The 16,867-nt window shown below is 38.1% G+C and overlaps 1 pseudogene across 1 annotated transcript; it reads left to right on the top strand.

Moving 5' to 3' along the window:
* The first annotated feature begins 12,541 nt into the window (after positions 1-12,541).
* LOC308648082 (Golgi apparatus membrane protein TVP23 homolog B-like) lies at positions 12,542-13,002 on the top strand (annotated as a pseudogene). Its single transcript has one exon. The product of its transcript is annotated as a Golgi apparatus membrane protein TVP23 homolog B-like (transcript).
* The last annotated feature ends 3,865 nt before the right edge of the window (positions 13,003-16,867 follow it).

Below are 16,867 nucleotides of genomic sequence, written 5' to 3'. Positions count from 1 at the left end.
ATTTTGTTTAGCAATGAGGGTCTCCCTTCATTTCCATGCAATTTCCCTTTTCTCTCCCTTTCCCTCCCATCTCAAGTCTCTGTTTAATGTTAATCTTTTCTTCCTACTCTTCCTCCCTGCTCTGTTCATAGTTGCTCTCATTATATCAAAGAAGACATTTGGTATTTGTTTTTTAGGGTTTGGCTAGCTTCACTAAGCATAATCTGCTCTAGTGCCATCCATTTCCCTGAAAATTCTACGATTTTGTCATTTTTTATTGCTGCATAGTACTCCATTGTGTATAGATGCCACATTTTTTTTATCCATTCATCTATTGAAGGGCATCTGGGTTGGTTCCACAGTCTAGCTATTGTGAATTGTGCTGCTATGAACATCGATGTGGCAGTGTCCCTGTAGCATGCTCTTTTAAGGTCTTCAGGGAATAGTCCGAGAAGGGCAATAGCAGGGTCAAATGGTGGTTCCATTCCCAGCTTTCCCAGGAATCTCCAAACTGCTTTCCAAATTGGCCGCACTAATTTGCAGTCCCACCAGCAATGTACAAGTGTACCCTTTTCTCCACATCCTCGCCAGCACTTGTTGTTGTTTGACTTCATAGTGGCTGCCAATCTTACTGGAGTGAGATGGTATCTTAGGGTGGTTTTGATTTGCATTTCTCTGACTGCTAGAGATGGAGAGCATTTTTTCATGTACTTGTTGATTGATTGTATATCCTCCTCTGAGAAGTGTCTGTTCAGGTCCTTGGCCCATTTGTTGATTGGGTTATTTGTTATCTTATTGTCTAATTTTTTGAGTTCTTTGTATACTCTGGAAGCCAATATATATTTTAGTCCATTTAGTTAACATATTATATATGTAAGAGGACTCACTGAGGATATTATATGTCCCCTTGTATGTGTCAGAGGACTAAGTGATGATATAAATTTTAAAGATATCAGCATGGATATCAAATGTGTCTGATAACTCAGTGTGAAAATGTCAGAGGCATCAGTAAGAATATTATATGTGTAAAAAAAGAATATTATATGTGTGCCACAGGTCTTTTCAGAGCCTCAGTGAGTATACTGTATCTCGTAAAGGCTACAATGAAGATACTATATTAGTGTCACAGGACTCGGTGTGGATATTACATGAGATATAGAACTGAGAGAGGATGTTATATGTGTTAGAGAACTCAGTGAGCACATTATATGTGTCAGAAACCTCAGTGAGAAGACTGTATTCTTTAGAGGTTTTAGTGTGGATAGTGCATTAAACAGAGGCCTCAGTGAGATCATTATATGGGTTAGAGGCCTCATGTGAACATGATATTTGTTATAAACCTTAGTGAAGATATCATATTAGTGCCACAGGCATCAGAGAGGATATTATATGGGTAAGGGCCTTAAATTGCATATTATATGTCAGAGCACTGAGTGAGGACATTATAGATGACAGAGGCCTCATTACATGAGTGTCAGAGGAATCAGTGAAAATATTACATGATTGTTATAGACCTCAATGAGTATATTCTGTAAAATGCCTCAGTGAGGCATTACATCTTTTACATAGATGGAGCTTCACTGAGGACATTATATGAATATCAGAGAACTCAATTAGAATTTTATATAAATGTGAAAGCCCTACTAAGAATATTATGTATATCAGAAGTTTCAGTCCTCACTGAAGCCCTTATTGTTTGTTCGAGACTTCAGTAAGCATAGTAAATGTGTTAGAGTCTACAGGAGGATATTATGTGTCAGAATCCAGAGCAAGGCTATTACCTGAGTGTGAGTAGTATATGTATTAGAGCCCTCAATCACACTGTTATATGACTATGAAAATCCTTATATGAGAAAAATATCTGATTGCAAGAGGCCTTGTTGAAGGCATTGCATGTGTTTGAGATCTCAGTATGTTCAATCTATGGCTCAAAGGTCTCAGGAAAGAAATCCTATGTGTCAGAGGCCTCACAGAGGATAAATGAGTCAGATAAATACCATTAGTCAGAGGCTTCAGTGTGGGTAGAACATATAAGAACCTGAGTGAAGATTTCATAAACCTCAGGGGGATTATGATGGAGTATCTCAGAACTCAGTGAATAAAATCTATTAGTGTCAGCAGCCACATGAGGAAATTTTATGCATTGAAATTTTCTATGAGTCTATTATATGGGTTTCAGAACTCTCTGAGAAAATATCACAATTCTAAATGCTGTGAGTGAGGATATTTTAGAGCATCTTTAGGAAGTTGCTTACAGGTGTCTGTATAATCAATGAAATAAAATATGAATATCAGAGGCCAAAGTGTGTATAGGATGAAAATGTCAGAGGAGGATCTATTGTGAATATCCTATCAGGGATAAGACCACCAGGAGGGTTCTATTTGAGTAGTCACCATCAGAACAAGGATATTACATGGGTCATAGTCATTAGTGTGCCAATGGTAAGAGTAAGAGGCCTTTGCAAATACAGTATATGCCTTCGATACTTAATGTGGAAAGTTAATTCCAGAGTGAGGCTATTAGTTGATTTTCAGCAAGTTTCAGCAAGAATCACATATGTGACCCAGAAATCAATAATAAAATATTATCCAGCTACAGGCCTCATTGAGAATGCGTCAGGGGCTTCATTGAGATTAATCAATGATTGCCACAGGACTCAGCTAGGGTATTGTCCCTGAGTTCTCAGTGAGTTGAATACATATGTCCAAGAACTCAATGTATATAATATGTTTCAGATCCCTCAATCACACTATTACATGACTATGAACATCCTCAGTGAGGAAAATATCTGACTGCAAGAGGCTTAGCTGGAGGCATTGAATGTGTTTGAGATCTTAGAATGTTTAATCTATGCCTCAAAGATCTCAGGGAGGAAATCCTGTATAAGAAGTCTCACATAGGATGTGACAGGAGTGCCAGACTACTCAGTGAGAACATTTATGAGTGTTAGAGCCCTCAGGGAAGAGGCTACATCAGTGTCACACCCCTCACTGGGGATATAATTCTGTCAAAGGCCTGAGCATTTGTACTGCTTGGGTGAGAGTCCTGCATGGAGAGTGTCTATGTCATAGACCTCAAGGAGACACTTAAAATGTCAGAGGAGTCTGTGTTGACAGAAAGATACTGTCTGAGCCCTCCATGATTTTTAAATATGACTAGACAATCAGGATCTCTGCCAGTGAGGCTCTTAGTTGTGCCTGAGCTCTCATTGTGATATTAACTGAGGGACAGACAGAAGGTAGAGGGAGAATATTATCTACATCCAGCAAGCCTCTGTGAATATGTGATGTAAGAGTCAGAGGCAACTGGGAGGAGAGGACATGAGTGTCAGAGCCCTGAGTGAGTTTATTATACATGTGACAGAAAAATTTATGGACTCAGTGAGATGATCAAGGAATTTCAGAGCCCTCAATAAGTACACAATATTGAGTGTCAGAGGAGGACTCACTGAGGATATTTCCTGAGTGTCAGGGACCTCCATGAGAATGTTCCATGAGTGCTGAAGGCCTGAGTGAGGACATATATGTGCTGTAATAGGAAGAGACCTGTGCTAGCCTATTATATGTGACAGTGCCTTCATATGGACATTTAGTGTCAGAGTCCAGAGGGAGGCTATCACCTGAGTGTCTGAATCCTCATTGAGACGGATACATTTTTCAGAAGATGTACTGAAGATGTTTGGTCAAAGTCAGAGGCCCTAATAAGGATGTGATAGGTGTCAAAGTCTTCATTGAGATTATTTTGCTATTACTATAGGTCTCAACCAGGGTGTTTTCTCTTAAGAGGCCTCAGAGAGTTGAGTATATGTGTTAGAGACTAGGGGTGGAGAATGTAGGTATCATAGCCTCACTCACTCTGTTATGTGAGTATGAAGGTCCTTAGTGAAGAAAATTTTCTGACTAGGAGAGGTGTTATTGAGGATAGTTTCCTCAGTAAGTATATTTTAGAGATGAAATTTCTAGTGAGTAAGTTTTTTTTTAAATTTTTTTAGTTATACAGGACACACTAACTTTATTTTGTTTACTTATTTTTATGTGATGCTGAGGATCGAACCCAGGGTCTCACACGTGTAAGGCGAGCACTCTATCACTGAGCCACAACCTCAGCCCTCCAGTGAAGAACTTCTATGTGTCAGATGTCTCGTTGAGAATAAGGGTGGGAGTGCCAAGGTACCCAGTGAGGACACTGTAAGTGATGGAGTTTTCAGGGTTGAAAGAACATCAGTGCGAAAGGCCTCAGTGAGATTATGAAATGAGTATCAGAGGCCTTAATGACTATATATTACATGGAAGAGGATTTACTGAGAAGACGATTTTTCTCAGACTGGTCAGTGAGGAAAATATGGGCTCAAATGACTCAGTCCCTACTCTACAAAGGCTGGAGCCCTCTGTGGGGATTTCATATGTGTCAGAGACCTCAATGAGACACATGCATGTGTCAGAGGACTCATTGTACATACTATGTAACCTTTGGAGGTCTCACTTATATTTTGAATATCTATCAGAGCATTAATCTGTGCAGACATCAGGTGCCCCCGAGCACTTGGTAAGATAATACTTAAGTATTAGAGGTCTCATGGAGGTCATTATCTGAGCTTGAGAAGCCTAAGGTGGATATTATATTCATTTCATTGTCCTGCATGAGGATGATATCCACTGCAGAGTCCTCAGGCAGTATGTTACCAGTGTGAGTGGACTCAGGGCTATATGATGTGAATGTCAGAGGCCTCAGGGAGGAATCATGGGAGTTTCAGAAGACGATACATTGAGGATATGATATGAGTATCAGATACCTGCTTCAGGCTATTATAAAAGTGTCCAAGGCCACAATCATTATATCTTATGTGTCAGAAACTTCAGTGATAACACTGTATTTGACATAGGCCTCTGTGAGAATATTGTAGGTGGACAAGGCTTCTCATGGATATTAAGTGTCAGAGTCTAGAGCCAGGGTGTTACCAGACTGCCTGAGGCCTCAGTAACAATGTGAACATGACCAAGGTCACAGTTTAGATATATTATTGATGTCAGAGGCCTCTGTGATGATGTGATATGTGTTCAAGACTTCAGTGAGAATGTGATATGTTTCTCACAGGCCTCACATTGGATATTATACTTCATAGAGGCTGCAGTAAACTTACTATACCTGTCAGAGGCCTCAGGTTTCTCCTATGGAAAGAGGCCTCCATAAGTATATGATGGCTGTCAAAAAGATTCTAAGTGGAAGAGACCTCTGTTAGTCAATTACATGTGTCAGATGTCTCCAATACTACATCATTAATATTAGGGGCCTCAGTAAGCCTCTTATAGGTCCTGTAGGTCGCAATGTAGATACTGTATGTGTCAAGTCCTCAGGGAGTTAGAGGCCTAAAGGAGTATATTATATCTGCCAGAGGTTTAAGGTAGGATATTAAATGCTCCTGACTCTTCAGTGAGGCTATTAACTGAGTCAGTGGATTCAGCATTGATACTTCATTGCTGTCAGAGGCCTCAGTGAGGACACTATTAGGGTCACAGACCTCATTGAGTCAGAAGTCTTAGTGACAATGGAGGATATGTCAGAGGCCTGAGAATATCACATGCATCTGAATCTTCAGAGATAATATTTTGTGTGTCAGAGGCCTCAGCAAGTATATGGGCTACAGGCCTCAGTGTTGCTATTACATGAGCATCAGAAGCCTGAGGGAGGAGGCATTGAATGTGCCCTGAGGGAGGACATTCAAAATGTGTTTGAGGCCTAGCGGAGGATAGTTTGCTTGTTGAAGGGCTAAGGGAAAATATTGTTTGTCAGAGGCCCCAGGGCAGATACCAGGTGTTAGAGGCCTTAGTGTGGGTAGGTGTGAGAACCCTGAATGAAGATTTCATTTATTTCAGAAGCCTCAGTGAGACTACAATGTTATTATCACAGGACTCAGTGAATATACTAGGTTAGTGTCAGAGGACAAAAAAGGACTTTCTATACATCAGAATCCTCTAGGAGTTTATTATATGGATTTCAAAGACCTCAGGAAAGATATCATGTGATTCTTGGAGCTGTGAGTGGGGACATTTTAAGTTTCAGAGTCCTCAGGAAGTTGATTAGGGGTGAACGTACCTTCAGTGTGATTGCATATGAATGTCAGATGCCTCAGTGAGTATGGGATATGAATGTCAGAGGAGGCATGGATGATATCCTATCAGGGTAAGAGACACCCAGGAGAATTCTATATAAATAGCATAGCCCAAATGAGGATATTGCAGGGGTCAGAGTCCAGTGTACCTATGGTAAGAGTAGGAGGCCTCTGTAATCCTATCATATACCTTAGAGTCTTCATGTGGATATTTACTGTCAGAGTCCAGAGCAAGGCTATGAACTGATAGTCAGAAGCCTCAGTGGAAAATCATACATGTGATCCAGGACTCTGTGAAAACATTATGTCCAAATCAGAGGCCTAAGTGAGAATGGGTCAGAGTCTTCATTGAGCTTACTCCATGATTGCCACAGGACACAGTTAGGACATGTTCTGTGTTCAGGGCCTCAGTAAGTTGATAATATACATCTGAGGACTCAGTGTGGATAATATATGTGAGAGAACCCCCAGTCACACTAATATATGATGTAAACATTCTTAGTAAGGAAAATATTTGATTGGAATAGACCTTGTTGAAGGCATTGCATATGTTTGACATCTTGGTATGTATAATCTATGGCTTAAATGTCTCATGAAGGAAATCCTATGTGTCTGAGGCCTCACAGAAAATATTATGGAAGTGCTAGGCTACTCAGTAAGAACATTGCATGTGTTAGAGTCCTCAATAAAGAGATTATACCACTGTAACATCCTTCAGTAGCATATTACAACGTGGAATGCCTCAGGATTTGTACAGCTTGGGTAAAAGTCCTCTGTGGAGTTATTGTCTGTGTCAGAGACTTCAAGGGGATACTTAAAAGTGTCATAAGGATCTGTGTTGATAGGAAGGTACTTTCAGAGTCTTCAGTGATTTTTTTAAATATTTTAGACAATAGGGGTCTTTGTCAGTGAGGCTCTTAGGTGTGCCTGAGCTCTTGCTGATATATACACTGATGGCCAAGAGGATTGAGGATATTTTTTGAGTCTCACAAGTCTCTATGAATAAGTTGTGTAACTGTCAGAGGAACAAGGGAGGAGAGGATATGAGTGATAGAGATCAGAGTGAAGATATTGTACACTTAAGAATGCCAGAGACCTCAGTGAGTATCTGATGTGTCAGAGAAGGACTCACTAAGGATATTACATGAGTGTCAGAGACCTCCATAAGAATGTTTCTTAAGTGCCATAGGCCTGAGTCAGGACATACATGTGCTGTAATAAGAAGAGGACTCTGTTAGCATAGTGTATGTGAAAGTTCTTTGAGGATCAAAAGCCTGAGTGAGAATAATACATTTGTTAGGGGACATACTGAAGATATTCTGTCAAGGTCAGAGGCCCCAGTGAGGATGTGATATGTGTCAGACTTCACTGAGTTTATTTTGTTATCACCACAGGCCTCAATTAGGGTTGTTAAATATTTGTGTCAGAGGCCTCAGGGTAGATAGTGTAAGTGTCAGAATCCTCACTTACTATTTTATACGACTGTGAGGTGAAGAAAACTTCTGAATATTAGAGGCCTTCCTGAGAATTTTGTCCTCAGTGAATATATTTTAGGGCTCAGAGTTCTCAGTGAGGAAATTTTATGTGTCAGAGGCCTCCTTGAGAATAATGATGGCAGAGCCAGGGTACCCAGGGAGGACATTGTATGTGATGAAGTTTTCAGGGTAGAGAGAATATCAGTGTGGAAGGCCTCAGTGAGATTATGAAATGAACACCACAGGCCTTTGTGATGATCTGATATGTGTAAGAGGCCTCACTGAGAATAGAATCTCTCTCAGAGGTCAGTGAGGAAAATATGGGCTCAAATGACTCATTCCATACTGTACATAGGATGGAATCCTCAGTGGGGATTTTATATGTGTCAGAGACCTCAACGAGACATATATGTCTCTGAGGACTCATTGTACCTCATGTTACCTACAGAGGCCTCAGTACTTTTGGATGACTCTCAGAGGGTCTAAATCTGTGTGGACTTCTGGTGCCCCAGAGCACTCAGTGTGATATTCCTTGAGTGTCAGAAGCCTTGATTAGGATATTTCTGAATGAGAGAAGCCTCAGGGTGGATATTATACTGATCTCACTGTCCTGTATGAGGATTATATCCATTTCAGAGTCCTCAGTAAGAATATCATTAGTGTTTTGGGACTCAAATGAGATAGGGTGTGAATGTCAGAGGCCTCAGGGAGGATTCATGTTGGCATTAGAGGAAGACTCACTGAGGATGTGATATGAGTGTCAGAAACATTTCTGAGGCTATTATAAAAATATCCAAGGCCTGAGTGTGGTTATTTTATGTGTCAGAGGCTTCCTATGGATATTAATTGTCAGAGTCCAGTGCCAGGGTATTACCAGAGTATCTGAGGCTTCACCAAGCCATCCCCTTGAATGGGATCAAGGTCACAGTACAGATATCCTGTTCATGGCAGTGGCCTCAATGACATATGTGGAAGATTCTTCAGTGACAATATAATGTGTTTGTTACAGGCTTCACTTTTGACATCATATTTTGTAGAGTCGGCAGTAAACTTACTATACTTGTCAGAGGCCTCAGTTTTCTCCTATAGAAAGGGACCTCTGTGAGTACATGATGGCAGTGCCAGAGGCATCAAGAAGACATTCTAAGTGGAAGAGACCTCTGTTATCCAATTATACATCACAGATATCTCTAATACTTTATTGTTAGTATTAGAGACCTCAGTATGACTCTTATAGATACTGTAGGTGTCAATGTAGATATTAAATATTTCAAAGACCTCAGGAAGTTAGAGGCCTCGGGGAGTATATTATACCTCTCAGATGGTTCAGGGAGTATTTTAAATGCACCAGCCACCTCAGTAAGGCTATTCCTGAGTCAGATGTGTCAGTACCAGTACTTCATTATTGTCAACAGCCTCAGTGAGGATACCATTAGGGTCACATGCCTCAGTGAGAATACTAAATGCATTTGAATCCTTAGTGACAATGGGACTTGTGTCAAAGGACTTATGATATCATATGTTTTAGAGTCTTCTCTGAGAATATTATAGTTGTCAAAAGAGTCAGTCAGTAATATATTATATGTCAGAGCCCTCAGTGAAGACAGTGTCTTTTTAAATAGTTTCATGTGTTTAGTGAGAGCTCTGAATAAAAATATTATTGTGTTTCAGAGGCCTCAATGTGGTTTTGCTTATTTGTCACAGGCTCTCATGGATATTTTATGACTGACACAGGCCTCAGTAATGATATTGAGCATGTTAGAAACCTCTGTGAGGACATTATATGTCAGAGCCCTCATTGATTATATGTGTAGAGGACTCATTGAAAATATTATAGGTGTCAAAGAACTTAGTTTTTATGTGAGTTTTAGAGATCTTATTGAGAATATTTTTATGTGACATAGGCTTCCACAGGGATTTCATATATGTGTCAAATGCCTCAATGAAGATATTATATTTTTCCGAGTTCTCTGTGAGGATATCTTATGAGTTTGAAGGTTTGACATGTTATTTTCTAGGGGTCTCAATGTGTATGTGATATCAGCCAGTGGTATCATTAATGATATTTATTGATAACAAACTCATATTATTTCAGTGCATACTATATATGTTAGAGTCTTCATAAGGATATTATATTGTATTTAAAGCCTCAGTGAAATGTTTTATAAGTGTAAAAGGCCTAATTGAGGGTATTATACTATTCTTTCCTGTTAAAAGAAAACAGGAAACAATAGAAAGAACTCCCAGTGGAAAGAATGGTCAAAGCTATTCCTGAAGGCTTCAAGCAGGAATGAAGTAAGCAACAAAGTACTATAGAGTTGGATAACAAACAAAATCTTGGAGTAAATATCCAGATGCTCATTTATTTACAAATAAATGACTAAACATATAAACAAAAGAGGCTAAATAAAAACCCCTTATGCAGAATTTCAAGTAATTGAGGTGGAAATTTGGCCCTCAAGGAGTTAGGCCTAACTTCCCACTCCTTAAGAGGGGCTCTGCATAGTGACTTACTCCAAAACAATATATATAATGTGTACATGTAGAGAAACATAACTTCATAGTGAGAAATCTGGCAAACACTACATCAGTCAGGTGAGCACCTTGAGGATATGAAATGAAGAACAGCACTTCATCTGTAATCTGCTTTCCCCAATCCATAACCTGTCTACATATGAGAAAAACATCAACTGAAAATCTAAAAAGTACCTGACAGGTACTCCTCAACTGTCAGGTCCTCCTCAACCATCAAGGGCATCAGAGAAAGGAAGGTCAGAGAAACTGTCTCCACGAAGAAAAGCCTATGGAGACAGGATGACTGTCTTGCGGGATCTTGGATGGGGTCCTGGAACTGAAAGAGGCTGTACTGAGAATCCAAAGGAAACACAGACATTAGTTAATAAGAGCATATCAGTATCTGTTTATCATGAAAAATCATGTATGAAGTTAACACATCTGAGATAGCTCACGTAAGTCATAAGAGAAAAAAAAACTGGGTAGAAGTTACATAGTAGATCTCTGCATTTTCTTTGCAATTTCTGCGTAAACATTAAACTACTCTAAAATAAAATCTTAAGACATGGCTATATTTTTAAAACACCTGCTCATTTAATTACTCAGAATGTCAATTACTAATAATTGACATTCTTAACTAGTTCTGCATTTTGTTAAGAGCATTTATAACAAAAATGTGTCAAACTAACATAATGTAAGATAAATACTTATTTTATATGTTTTATGTTAAAGTAATAATATGTTTAAACTTATTTATCATTATTTATTTTGCTATTGCTAGGTTCTGGATTTTCTCTCTAAAAATTTCAAAACTAGAGAAAAAAAATCTACATTTTAGAGAAACTATTTCAAGTCATGGTTGAACTTTTTCAAAAGAGTCATGATAAAAAATATGTTACAAGAGCAGATTGATTCATTGTGAATGAATCATTGATCCCAAGGAATTCTTATCTTTCGTTTGTTTCTATGTATACCCTTCAACAGTAATAGCATCAAATATTTGCCACTAGGAAAAATATTTGAACGAAAAATGTAAACAGAATTTGTGACAATAACTTATGATGCTTTCTAAAAAAAGAAAAAATTAAAAGAATATCAAAGTCAGTTTCCTCCATGATGTTCTTCAGAAATGGTAAAACTAGAGAAACTTCAATGGAAGCATGGTTTATGAGTGATCTTAGATATTCTCGTGTTTTACGGGGAAATTATATTTTAGAAATCATAAAAAATATTGGATGCCCAAACTCTTGAATGTTTTCAAATGTAGTTGAATTTCTATGTAAGTTTCTCATTGATATAGCTAGTCATGAAGCTAATAAAAACAAAGAATCTATGGGGCTGGGATGTATGTAGCTCAGTGGTGGCATACCTTATCCAGAATTCAGGAGGCCCTGGGTTTGATCCCTAGCACCACATTTTTTTTTTTTAAATCAGTGCCTTATTTGTGTAATCAAATAGAAAGTGAACAATCACCACTCTTAGGAAAATGTTAAGCCTGAAAAACAGTTAAGAATCAAAATAATCTTACAATAGAAATAGCCTATTGTGACCAGATGTGTCATATCATAAAGTACATTCACATTATACTATCAAAATATCAGAATCAAAATACTCTTACAATAGAAATAGCCTATTGTGACCAGAGGTGTCACATCATAAAGTATATTCACATTAAATATCCTCTCAGAACAATAAAAAAGACTTTGATGACCATTTAGAAGGAGACAATGGCTATAATATAGATTAGAAAATTATTAAGAAATTAGAAACATGAGGTGAGGGGCTGTGGGCACGGAGAGCGGCTGGCTTAGACTTGGCGGGTGGAAGGGTCCCTCCTGCAGGGTTTGTGGAGTGAGCTGGGTGCACAGGGGTGGTCGTGTTGTGTCCCCTCTGGCTGTCAGTCTTGAGGAAGAGCTGAGTGGGCGGGAAGGATGGAGGACCAAGGGTAATTGTCTCGGAGGTGATCTGGGTGCTCTGAGGCCCTCATAGGAGGAGTGACCCAGGAATCCCAGAGCTCGGGAAGCTTGGGGGTGTGGAGAGGAGAAGCCCATCCTCAACCAATGCCCAGAGCTGGGCAGATCCGATGTTGGGCTGCAGAAATGCTCTGTGTGGTGGGTGGGGTGCGGGTGGTCTTTTTCCTCAGCCCATCTTGCACGTCATGCACGTGAGGAAGTGAAAGGGGTGCGGCCTCCGGGCACCTCTTCAGCTCCCTTGTGACCTGCCCTGTAGGGGTACCCTGCAATCATGTAGGAATAGGAGACGCTGGCAGAGCCTTGCACTCAGGACAGCAATGATGACACTGAAGATGTTGCATTGTTTGATGCAGAAGAAGATGAAACTAATAGACCAAGAAAATCTAAAATCCGACATCCAGTGGCATCATTTTTCCATTTGTTCTTCTGAGTCTGTGCCATTGTAGTCTATCTTCTCTGTGAATTGCTCAGCAGCAGCTTTATTGCTTGTATGGTGACAATTATCTTGTTGTTGTCACGTGACTTTTGGGCAGTGAAGAATGTCACAGGTAGAGACTGATGGTAGGCCTTGGGTGGTGGAATCATATTGATGAGGATGGAAAGAGTCATTGGGTGTTTGAGTCCAGGAAGGCATCTCCTCAGGAGAATAAAACTGTTTCAGAAGTTGAATCAAGAATCTTTTGGTTAGGACTAATTGCCTGTCCAGTGCTGTGTGTGATATTTGCCTTTAGTGCTCTCTTCTCCCTCAGAGTAAAATGGTTGGCATGGTTATCATGGGTGTGGTGCTACAGGGTGCCAACTTGTATGGTTACATTAGGTGCAAGTGGGCAGCCGGAAGAATTTAACCAGCATGGCTACCTGGTATCTTGGAATGCAGTTTTTAAAACAAAACACCAGAAATGAGCAGACTTCTTGAATAGAGAGAAAATTATGTTTTCTGTGATATTGGGGAATGGCTGAAGAGATTCTTGATTATGAATTGTTTAGAGCTCAGTCCAGTGCAAAAAGGAGCATTGATTTTTGTTTGTTTGTTTTGTTTTCACTTGCAAAGTTACTATAAAAACTGTTTTCTTTTTTTAAACAAAGTTTTAATTTTCTTTTTCTAGTAGTTGAGGCTGGGAAGTATGATATCATTAAGAACATTGTCAGAATTTATTTTATGGTGTACATATGTATGCCTATAGTAATGTATCCATATATCCCAAATTAATGTGTTAGTTTACATATGTTACAGAGATATTTGCATTTTGATCCATAGAATATAGGATGTTCTTAATCTATCTCAAAGGTATGTGTGTTTACATACTATTTATATAGGTTATTTTCAGAAATAAGTTGAGTTCATGATTAAGAGTAAACACTTGGTTTGTGTATGAGTTAAAAAGAAAAAATTTGTTAATTTTAAATATATACTTCATGTTGAAATTGTTTACCTTAGACATGCACAAGTGAAACTAGTTTCTAAAATGTTCTTTTATTTTTATACTTAAGGCCTAAATAATAAATGGAATCTTTATAGTTTATGTTTAAGGGATACCCAGGGATTGCTGTTATTCCATTTATTTCATAGAAAGGATAGTCATATTTTATTTTGGAACTTCCTGGAAACTCTTCAGTGGTCTCTGGACTAATAAAATCTTTTAGTACTAAATGAATATTATTCTTATGTCATAGTAAAAATAATCATTTAAATACTTGGCATAATAAATGCCTAAAGACATTTTATGAATATTTTTTCTTGCTATAATGGGGATATTGTAAATCATACATTTGTATTAATAATTTTTCTTAAACAAGGCAATGTATAATTTAACTGTAAACTAAACCAATCTACAAATTATTGTAGGCAGTTGTAAATTCTGTTGAGATACTGGAAACTTTGTTAGAGTCTTTTAATCAGCAGATTATGTTGTGAATGTATTTGTACATTGTTAAAATATGTTTAAAGATGTTTCATTTTAGTTGAATAAATGTGTATTGGAGTGAAAAAAAGAAATTAGAAACATGATAATGACGTAAAAATTCTCTAGGCCATACTAGGCACTTTGAACTGTAATCATAGCTATTTTGGAGACTGAAGCAGGAGGAACACAAAGTTTGAAGCCAGCCTCAATACCTCAGGAACTTAGCAAAATCCCATCTCAACATAATATTTTAAAAGGGCTGAAATTCATTGCTTGCCTAACATAGTCAAGGTTATGAGCTTAATTCTCATCACCATAAATAAATTTAAAAGAATAACTCCAAACCAAGCATATAATTATGAGACAACTGGGGCATTTATAGAAAAGGGTGGAAACCATTATGTTGAACACCCCAAAATAATTCAACTATATTTAATTATTTTTCAGCTCATGATATTAACATGTCTAATCTCCACTTATATTACTTCATTAAAATATGGTAAAAGTGTATGTACTTTTTTAATAATTTCAAAATATGAGTTATACTCAACTCTATTCTAAAAACTACCTTTGAAGCACATAGAGCACCAGCATTTATATAAAATGAAATCAGGCCATTTCCTACACAAAGTAATATTTAGTAAGTACTAATGTATACACACAGTATTTCAAAAGAAATTAAAATTGATGAAATCAAAAGTCACTGTTATGCTTTTAAATGATATTTTGAATATATGAGAAACACTTAATAGAGTTCTCCAAAAAGAACTTCTGACAATATATAAAGCATGCTTATTAGAAGGTCAATTCCCTTGCTTGCAAGGAGTAAGAGAAACTAACTACTTGATGAATGTAAGACTTTAATAAGATATTCGAATATGCTTTCTAAATTACAAAAGTAGAAAATGTCTGTTTAAAAAAGCCCATTTTTGGTAAATGTATCTGTTTTTTTAAAAGAATCTATTGACTTTTCTCTTACACACTGTAATTATTTCAGTGGTTTTAAGCTGGAATATCATGTAATATCAATAGCTGGAATTTTAAAATATCACCATCCTCTTTCTTTCTATAAAATTGATTAGCAAATTTTGCTTAGAATAATTTCAACCCAATTTGGAAAAGATCTGTGTGTGTGTGTGTGTGTGTGTGTGTGTGTAAATACATGATATTTTGAACAATTCCCCTGACACTTGGGTCCTGTCAAAGACATATTGTCTGTGTGTGGTGCTGGAATGGAACCCAGGGACTCTCACATGTTAAGCAAGTTCTCTGCCACCAAGTTACACACACTGTCCCAAAGACCTTAATAAGAAAAAGATAATTTAAACTTTTTGAGAGAAAGAGAACTGTCAAACAAGATAATTCAATCAAAACAAGGTAAACTAAAAAGTATATTTAAAAATATTGTTGATAAAAATAGCAGAAGTTCAAAGTTAGAGAAGAAATTAAAAATCAAACTACAGAAACCTACTACATAAAATTGGAAACCTAGAGAGAATGGGTAATTTCCTAGTAAAAAAAACCCACATTAATAAAAGATTAAAATAAGAAAACTATGAATGATCAATCAGCTTTAAAAGTTTAAAATGATGCTTACAGATCTCCCATTGAGACAAAAACCAGGAACATAGGGGTCCACGGTTGAGTGTTAACTGACTTTTAACAAATTCTGGATTTACTTAAAATGTTCATGATCTAGGAGGAAAGAATGAAATAATTACTTAAAATAAATACTTCCATTAATTAAAATTAATTTCCTCAATTAACTTTGTGGTATAATACCAAAGCATTATATAGTCAAGATATTTCAGCAGATGTAGAATGTCAACACAGTATTTAGCATACCATTACAAATACACTGCCAAATAAACTGACTTACTCAACCAAAGACAAAATGTATTCTCAATCAAAATTTTGATTAATTTAGTTCCATAAAATCCATGAACTATTTTTTCACAAATTCTGGCTTATTAGAAATAACATATTTAAACTTAAATAACCTTGTGAGTTTCATACATCTACTTTTCCATTTTTTAATATTTTTCCTGCTTTAACACAGTAAAAAAAGCAGTTAGAACAATTCCTCCTCCCTCTGTGCCAGAAATCATCCAAGTAGCTGTGTTTTGATGACAAGTCATCAGAGCCTCTTGAAGGGATGTTTCCCCAAAGTAAACCTTGCTGAAATAATGAAGGAGAGCAAGGCTCCCTCCTCAGCTCTCAAATGGGCGCAGGGAGTGAATCTGTTTTCTCTTCACACTTCCTACCTTTTCCTCACCTGCCGCCTATTTATCCAGAAGTTTCTGGAAGATCTCTCTGAGGCTGCTCTGGGCATGCCTATAGACATGACCCACAGAATCCTCAAGCCAGGATCTCTCTAAGGCTAGTCTGAGAAGAGCATCCCTGTAGATATGACTCAGTGTCCCCAAGCGAGGCATCCCTCTGACATTGCTCTGAGAAGGGAGCTCTGGATGACCCTACACACATGACCCACAGTGTCTCCAAGACAGGCATCTGCCTGAGGATGGTCTGAAAAGAAGGGAGCTCTAGGTGTCCCTATAGCCTTGACCCACAGCTGGTCTTAGAACAAAGTTATAGCCTTGATCCACAGTGTCCCCAAGCTGTGAGTCTCTCTGAGGCTAAAGAGAAGGGACCCTAAAGTCCCTGTAGACACAACACAAAGTGTCCCCAAGCTGGGAGTATTCCTGAGTCTGCTCTAAGAGGAAGCTCCAAGTCCCCATACACATGAACCACACTGTCCCCAAGGTGGGAGTATGCTTGAGTCAGCTGAGAAGAAGGCAACTATCAGTCCCACACATATGACCCACCAGGGTACCCAAGTTAGGAGTTGCCTCCTCAGACCAGAGGTGCTCAGAGAACCTAGGGTGCCGAGCTGGTGGAGTATTGCTTCAGAC

This window comes from Spermophilus citellus (assembly GCF_964194105.1).
Source record: "Spermophilus citellus genome assembly, chromosome: 4".
Taxonomy (NCBI): Eukaryota; Metazoa; Chordata; class Mammalia; order Rodentia; family Sciuridae; genus Spermophilus; species Spermophilus citellus.
Note: the sequence above shows the minus strand (reverse complement) of the source record. Positions and strands in the feature narration are given on the sequence as shown.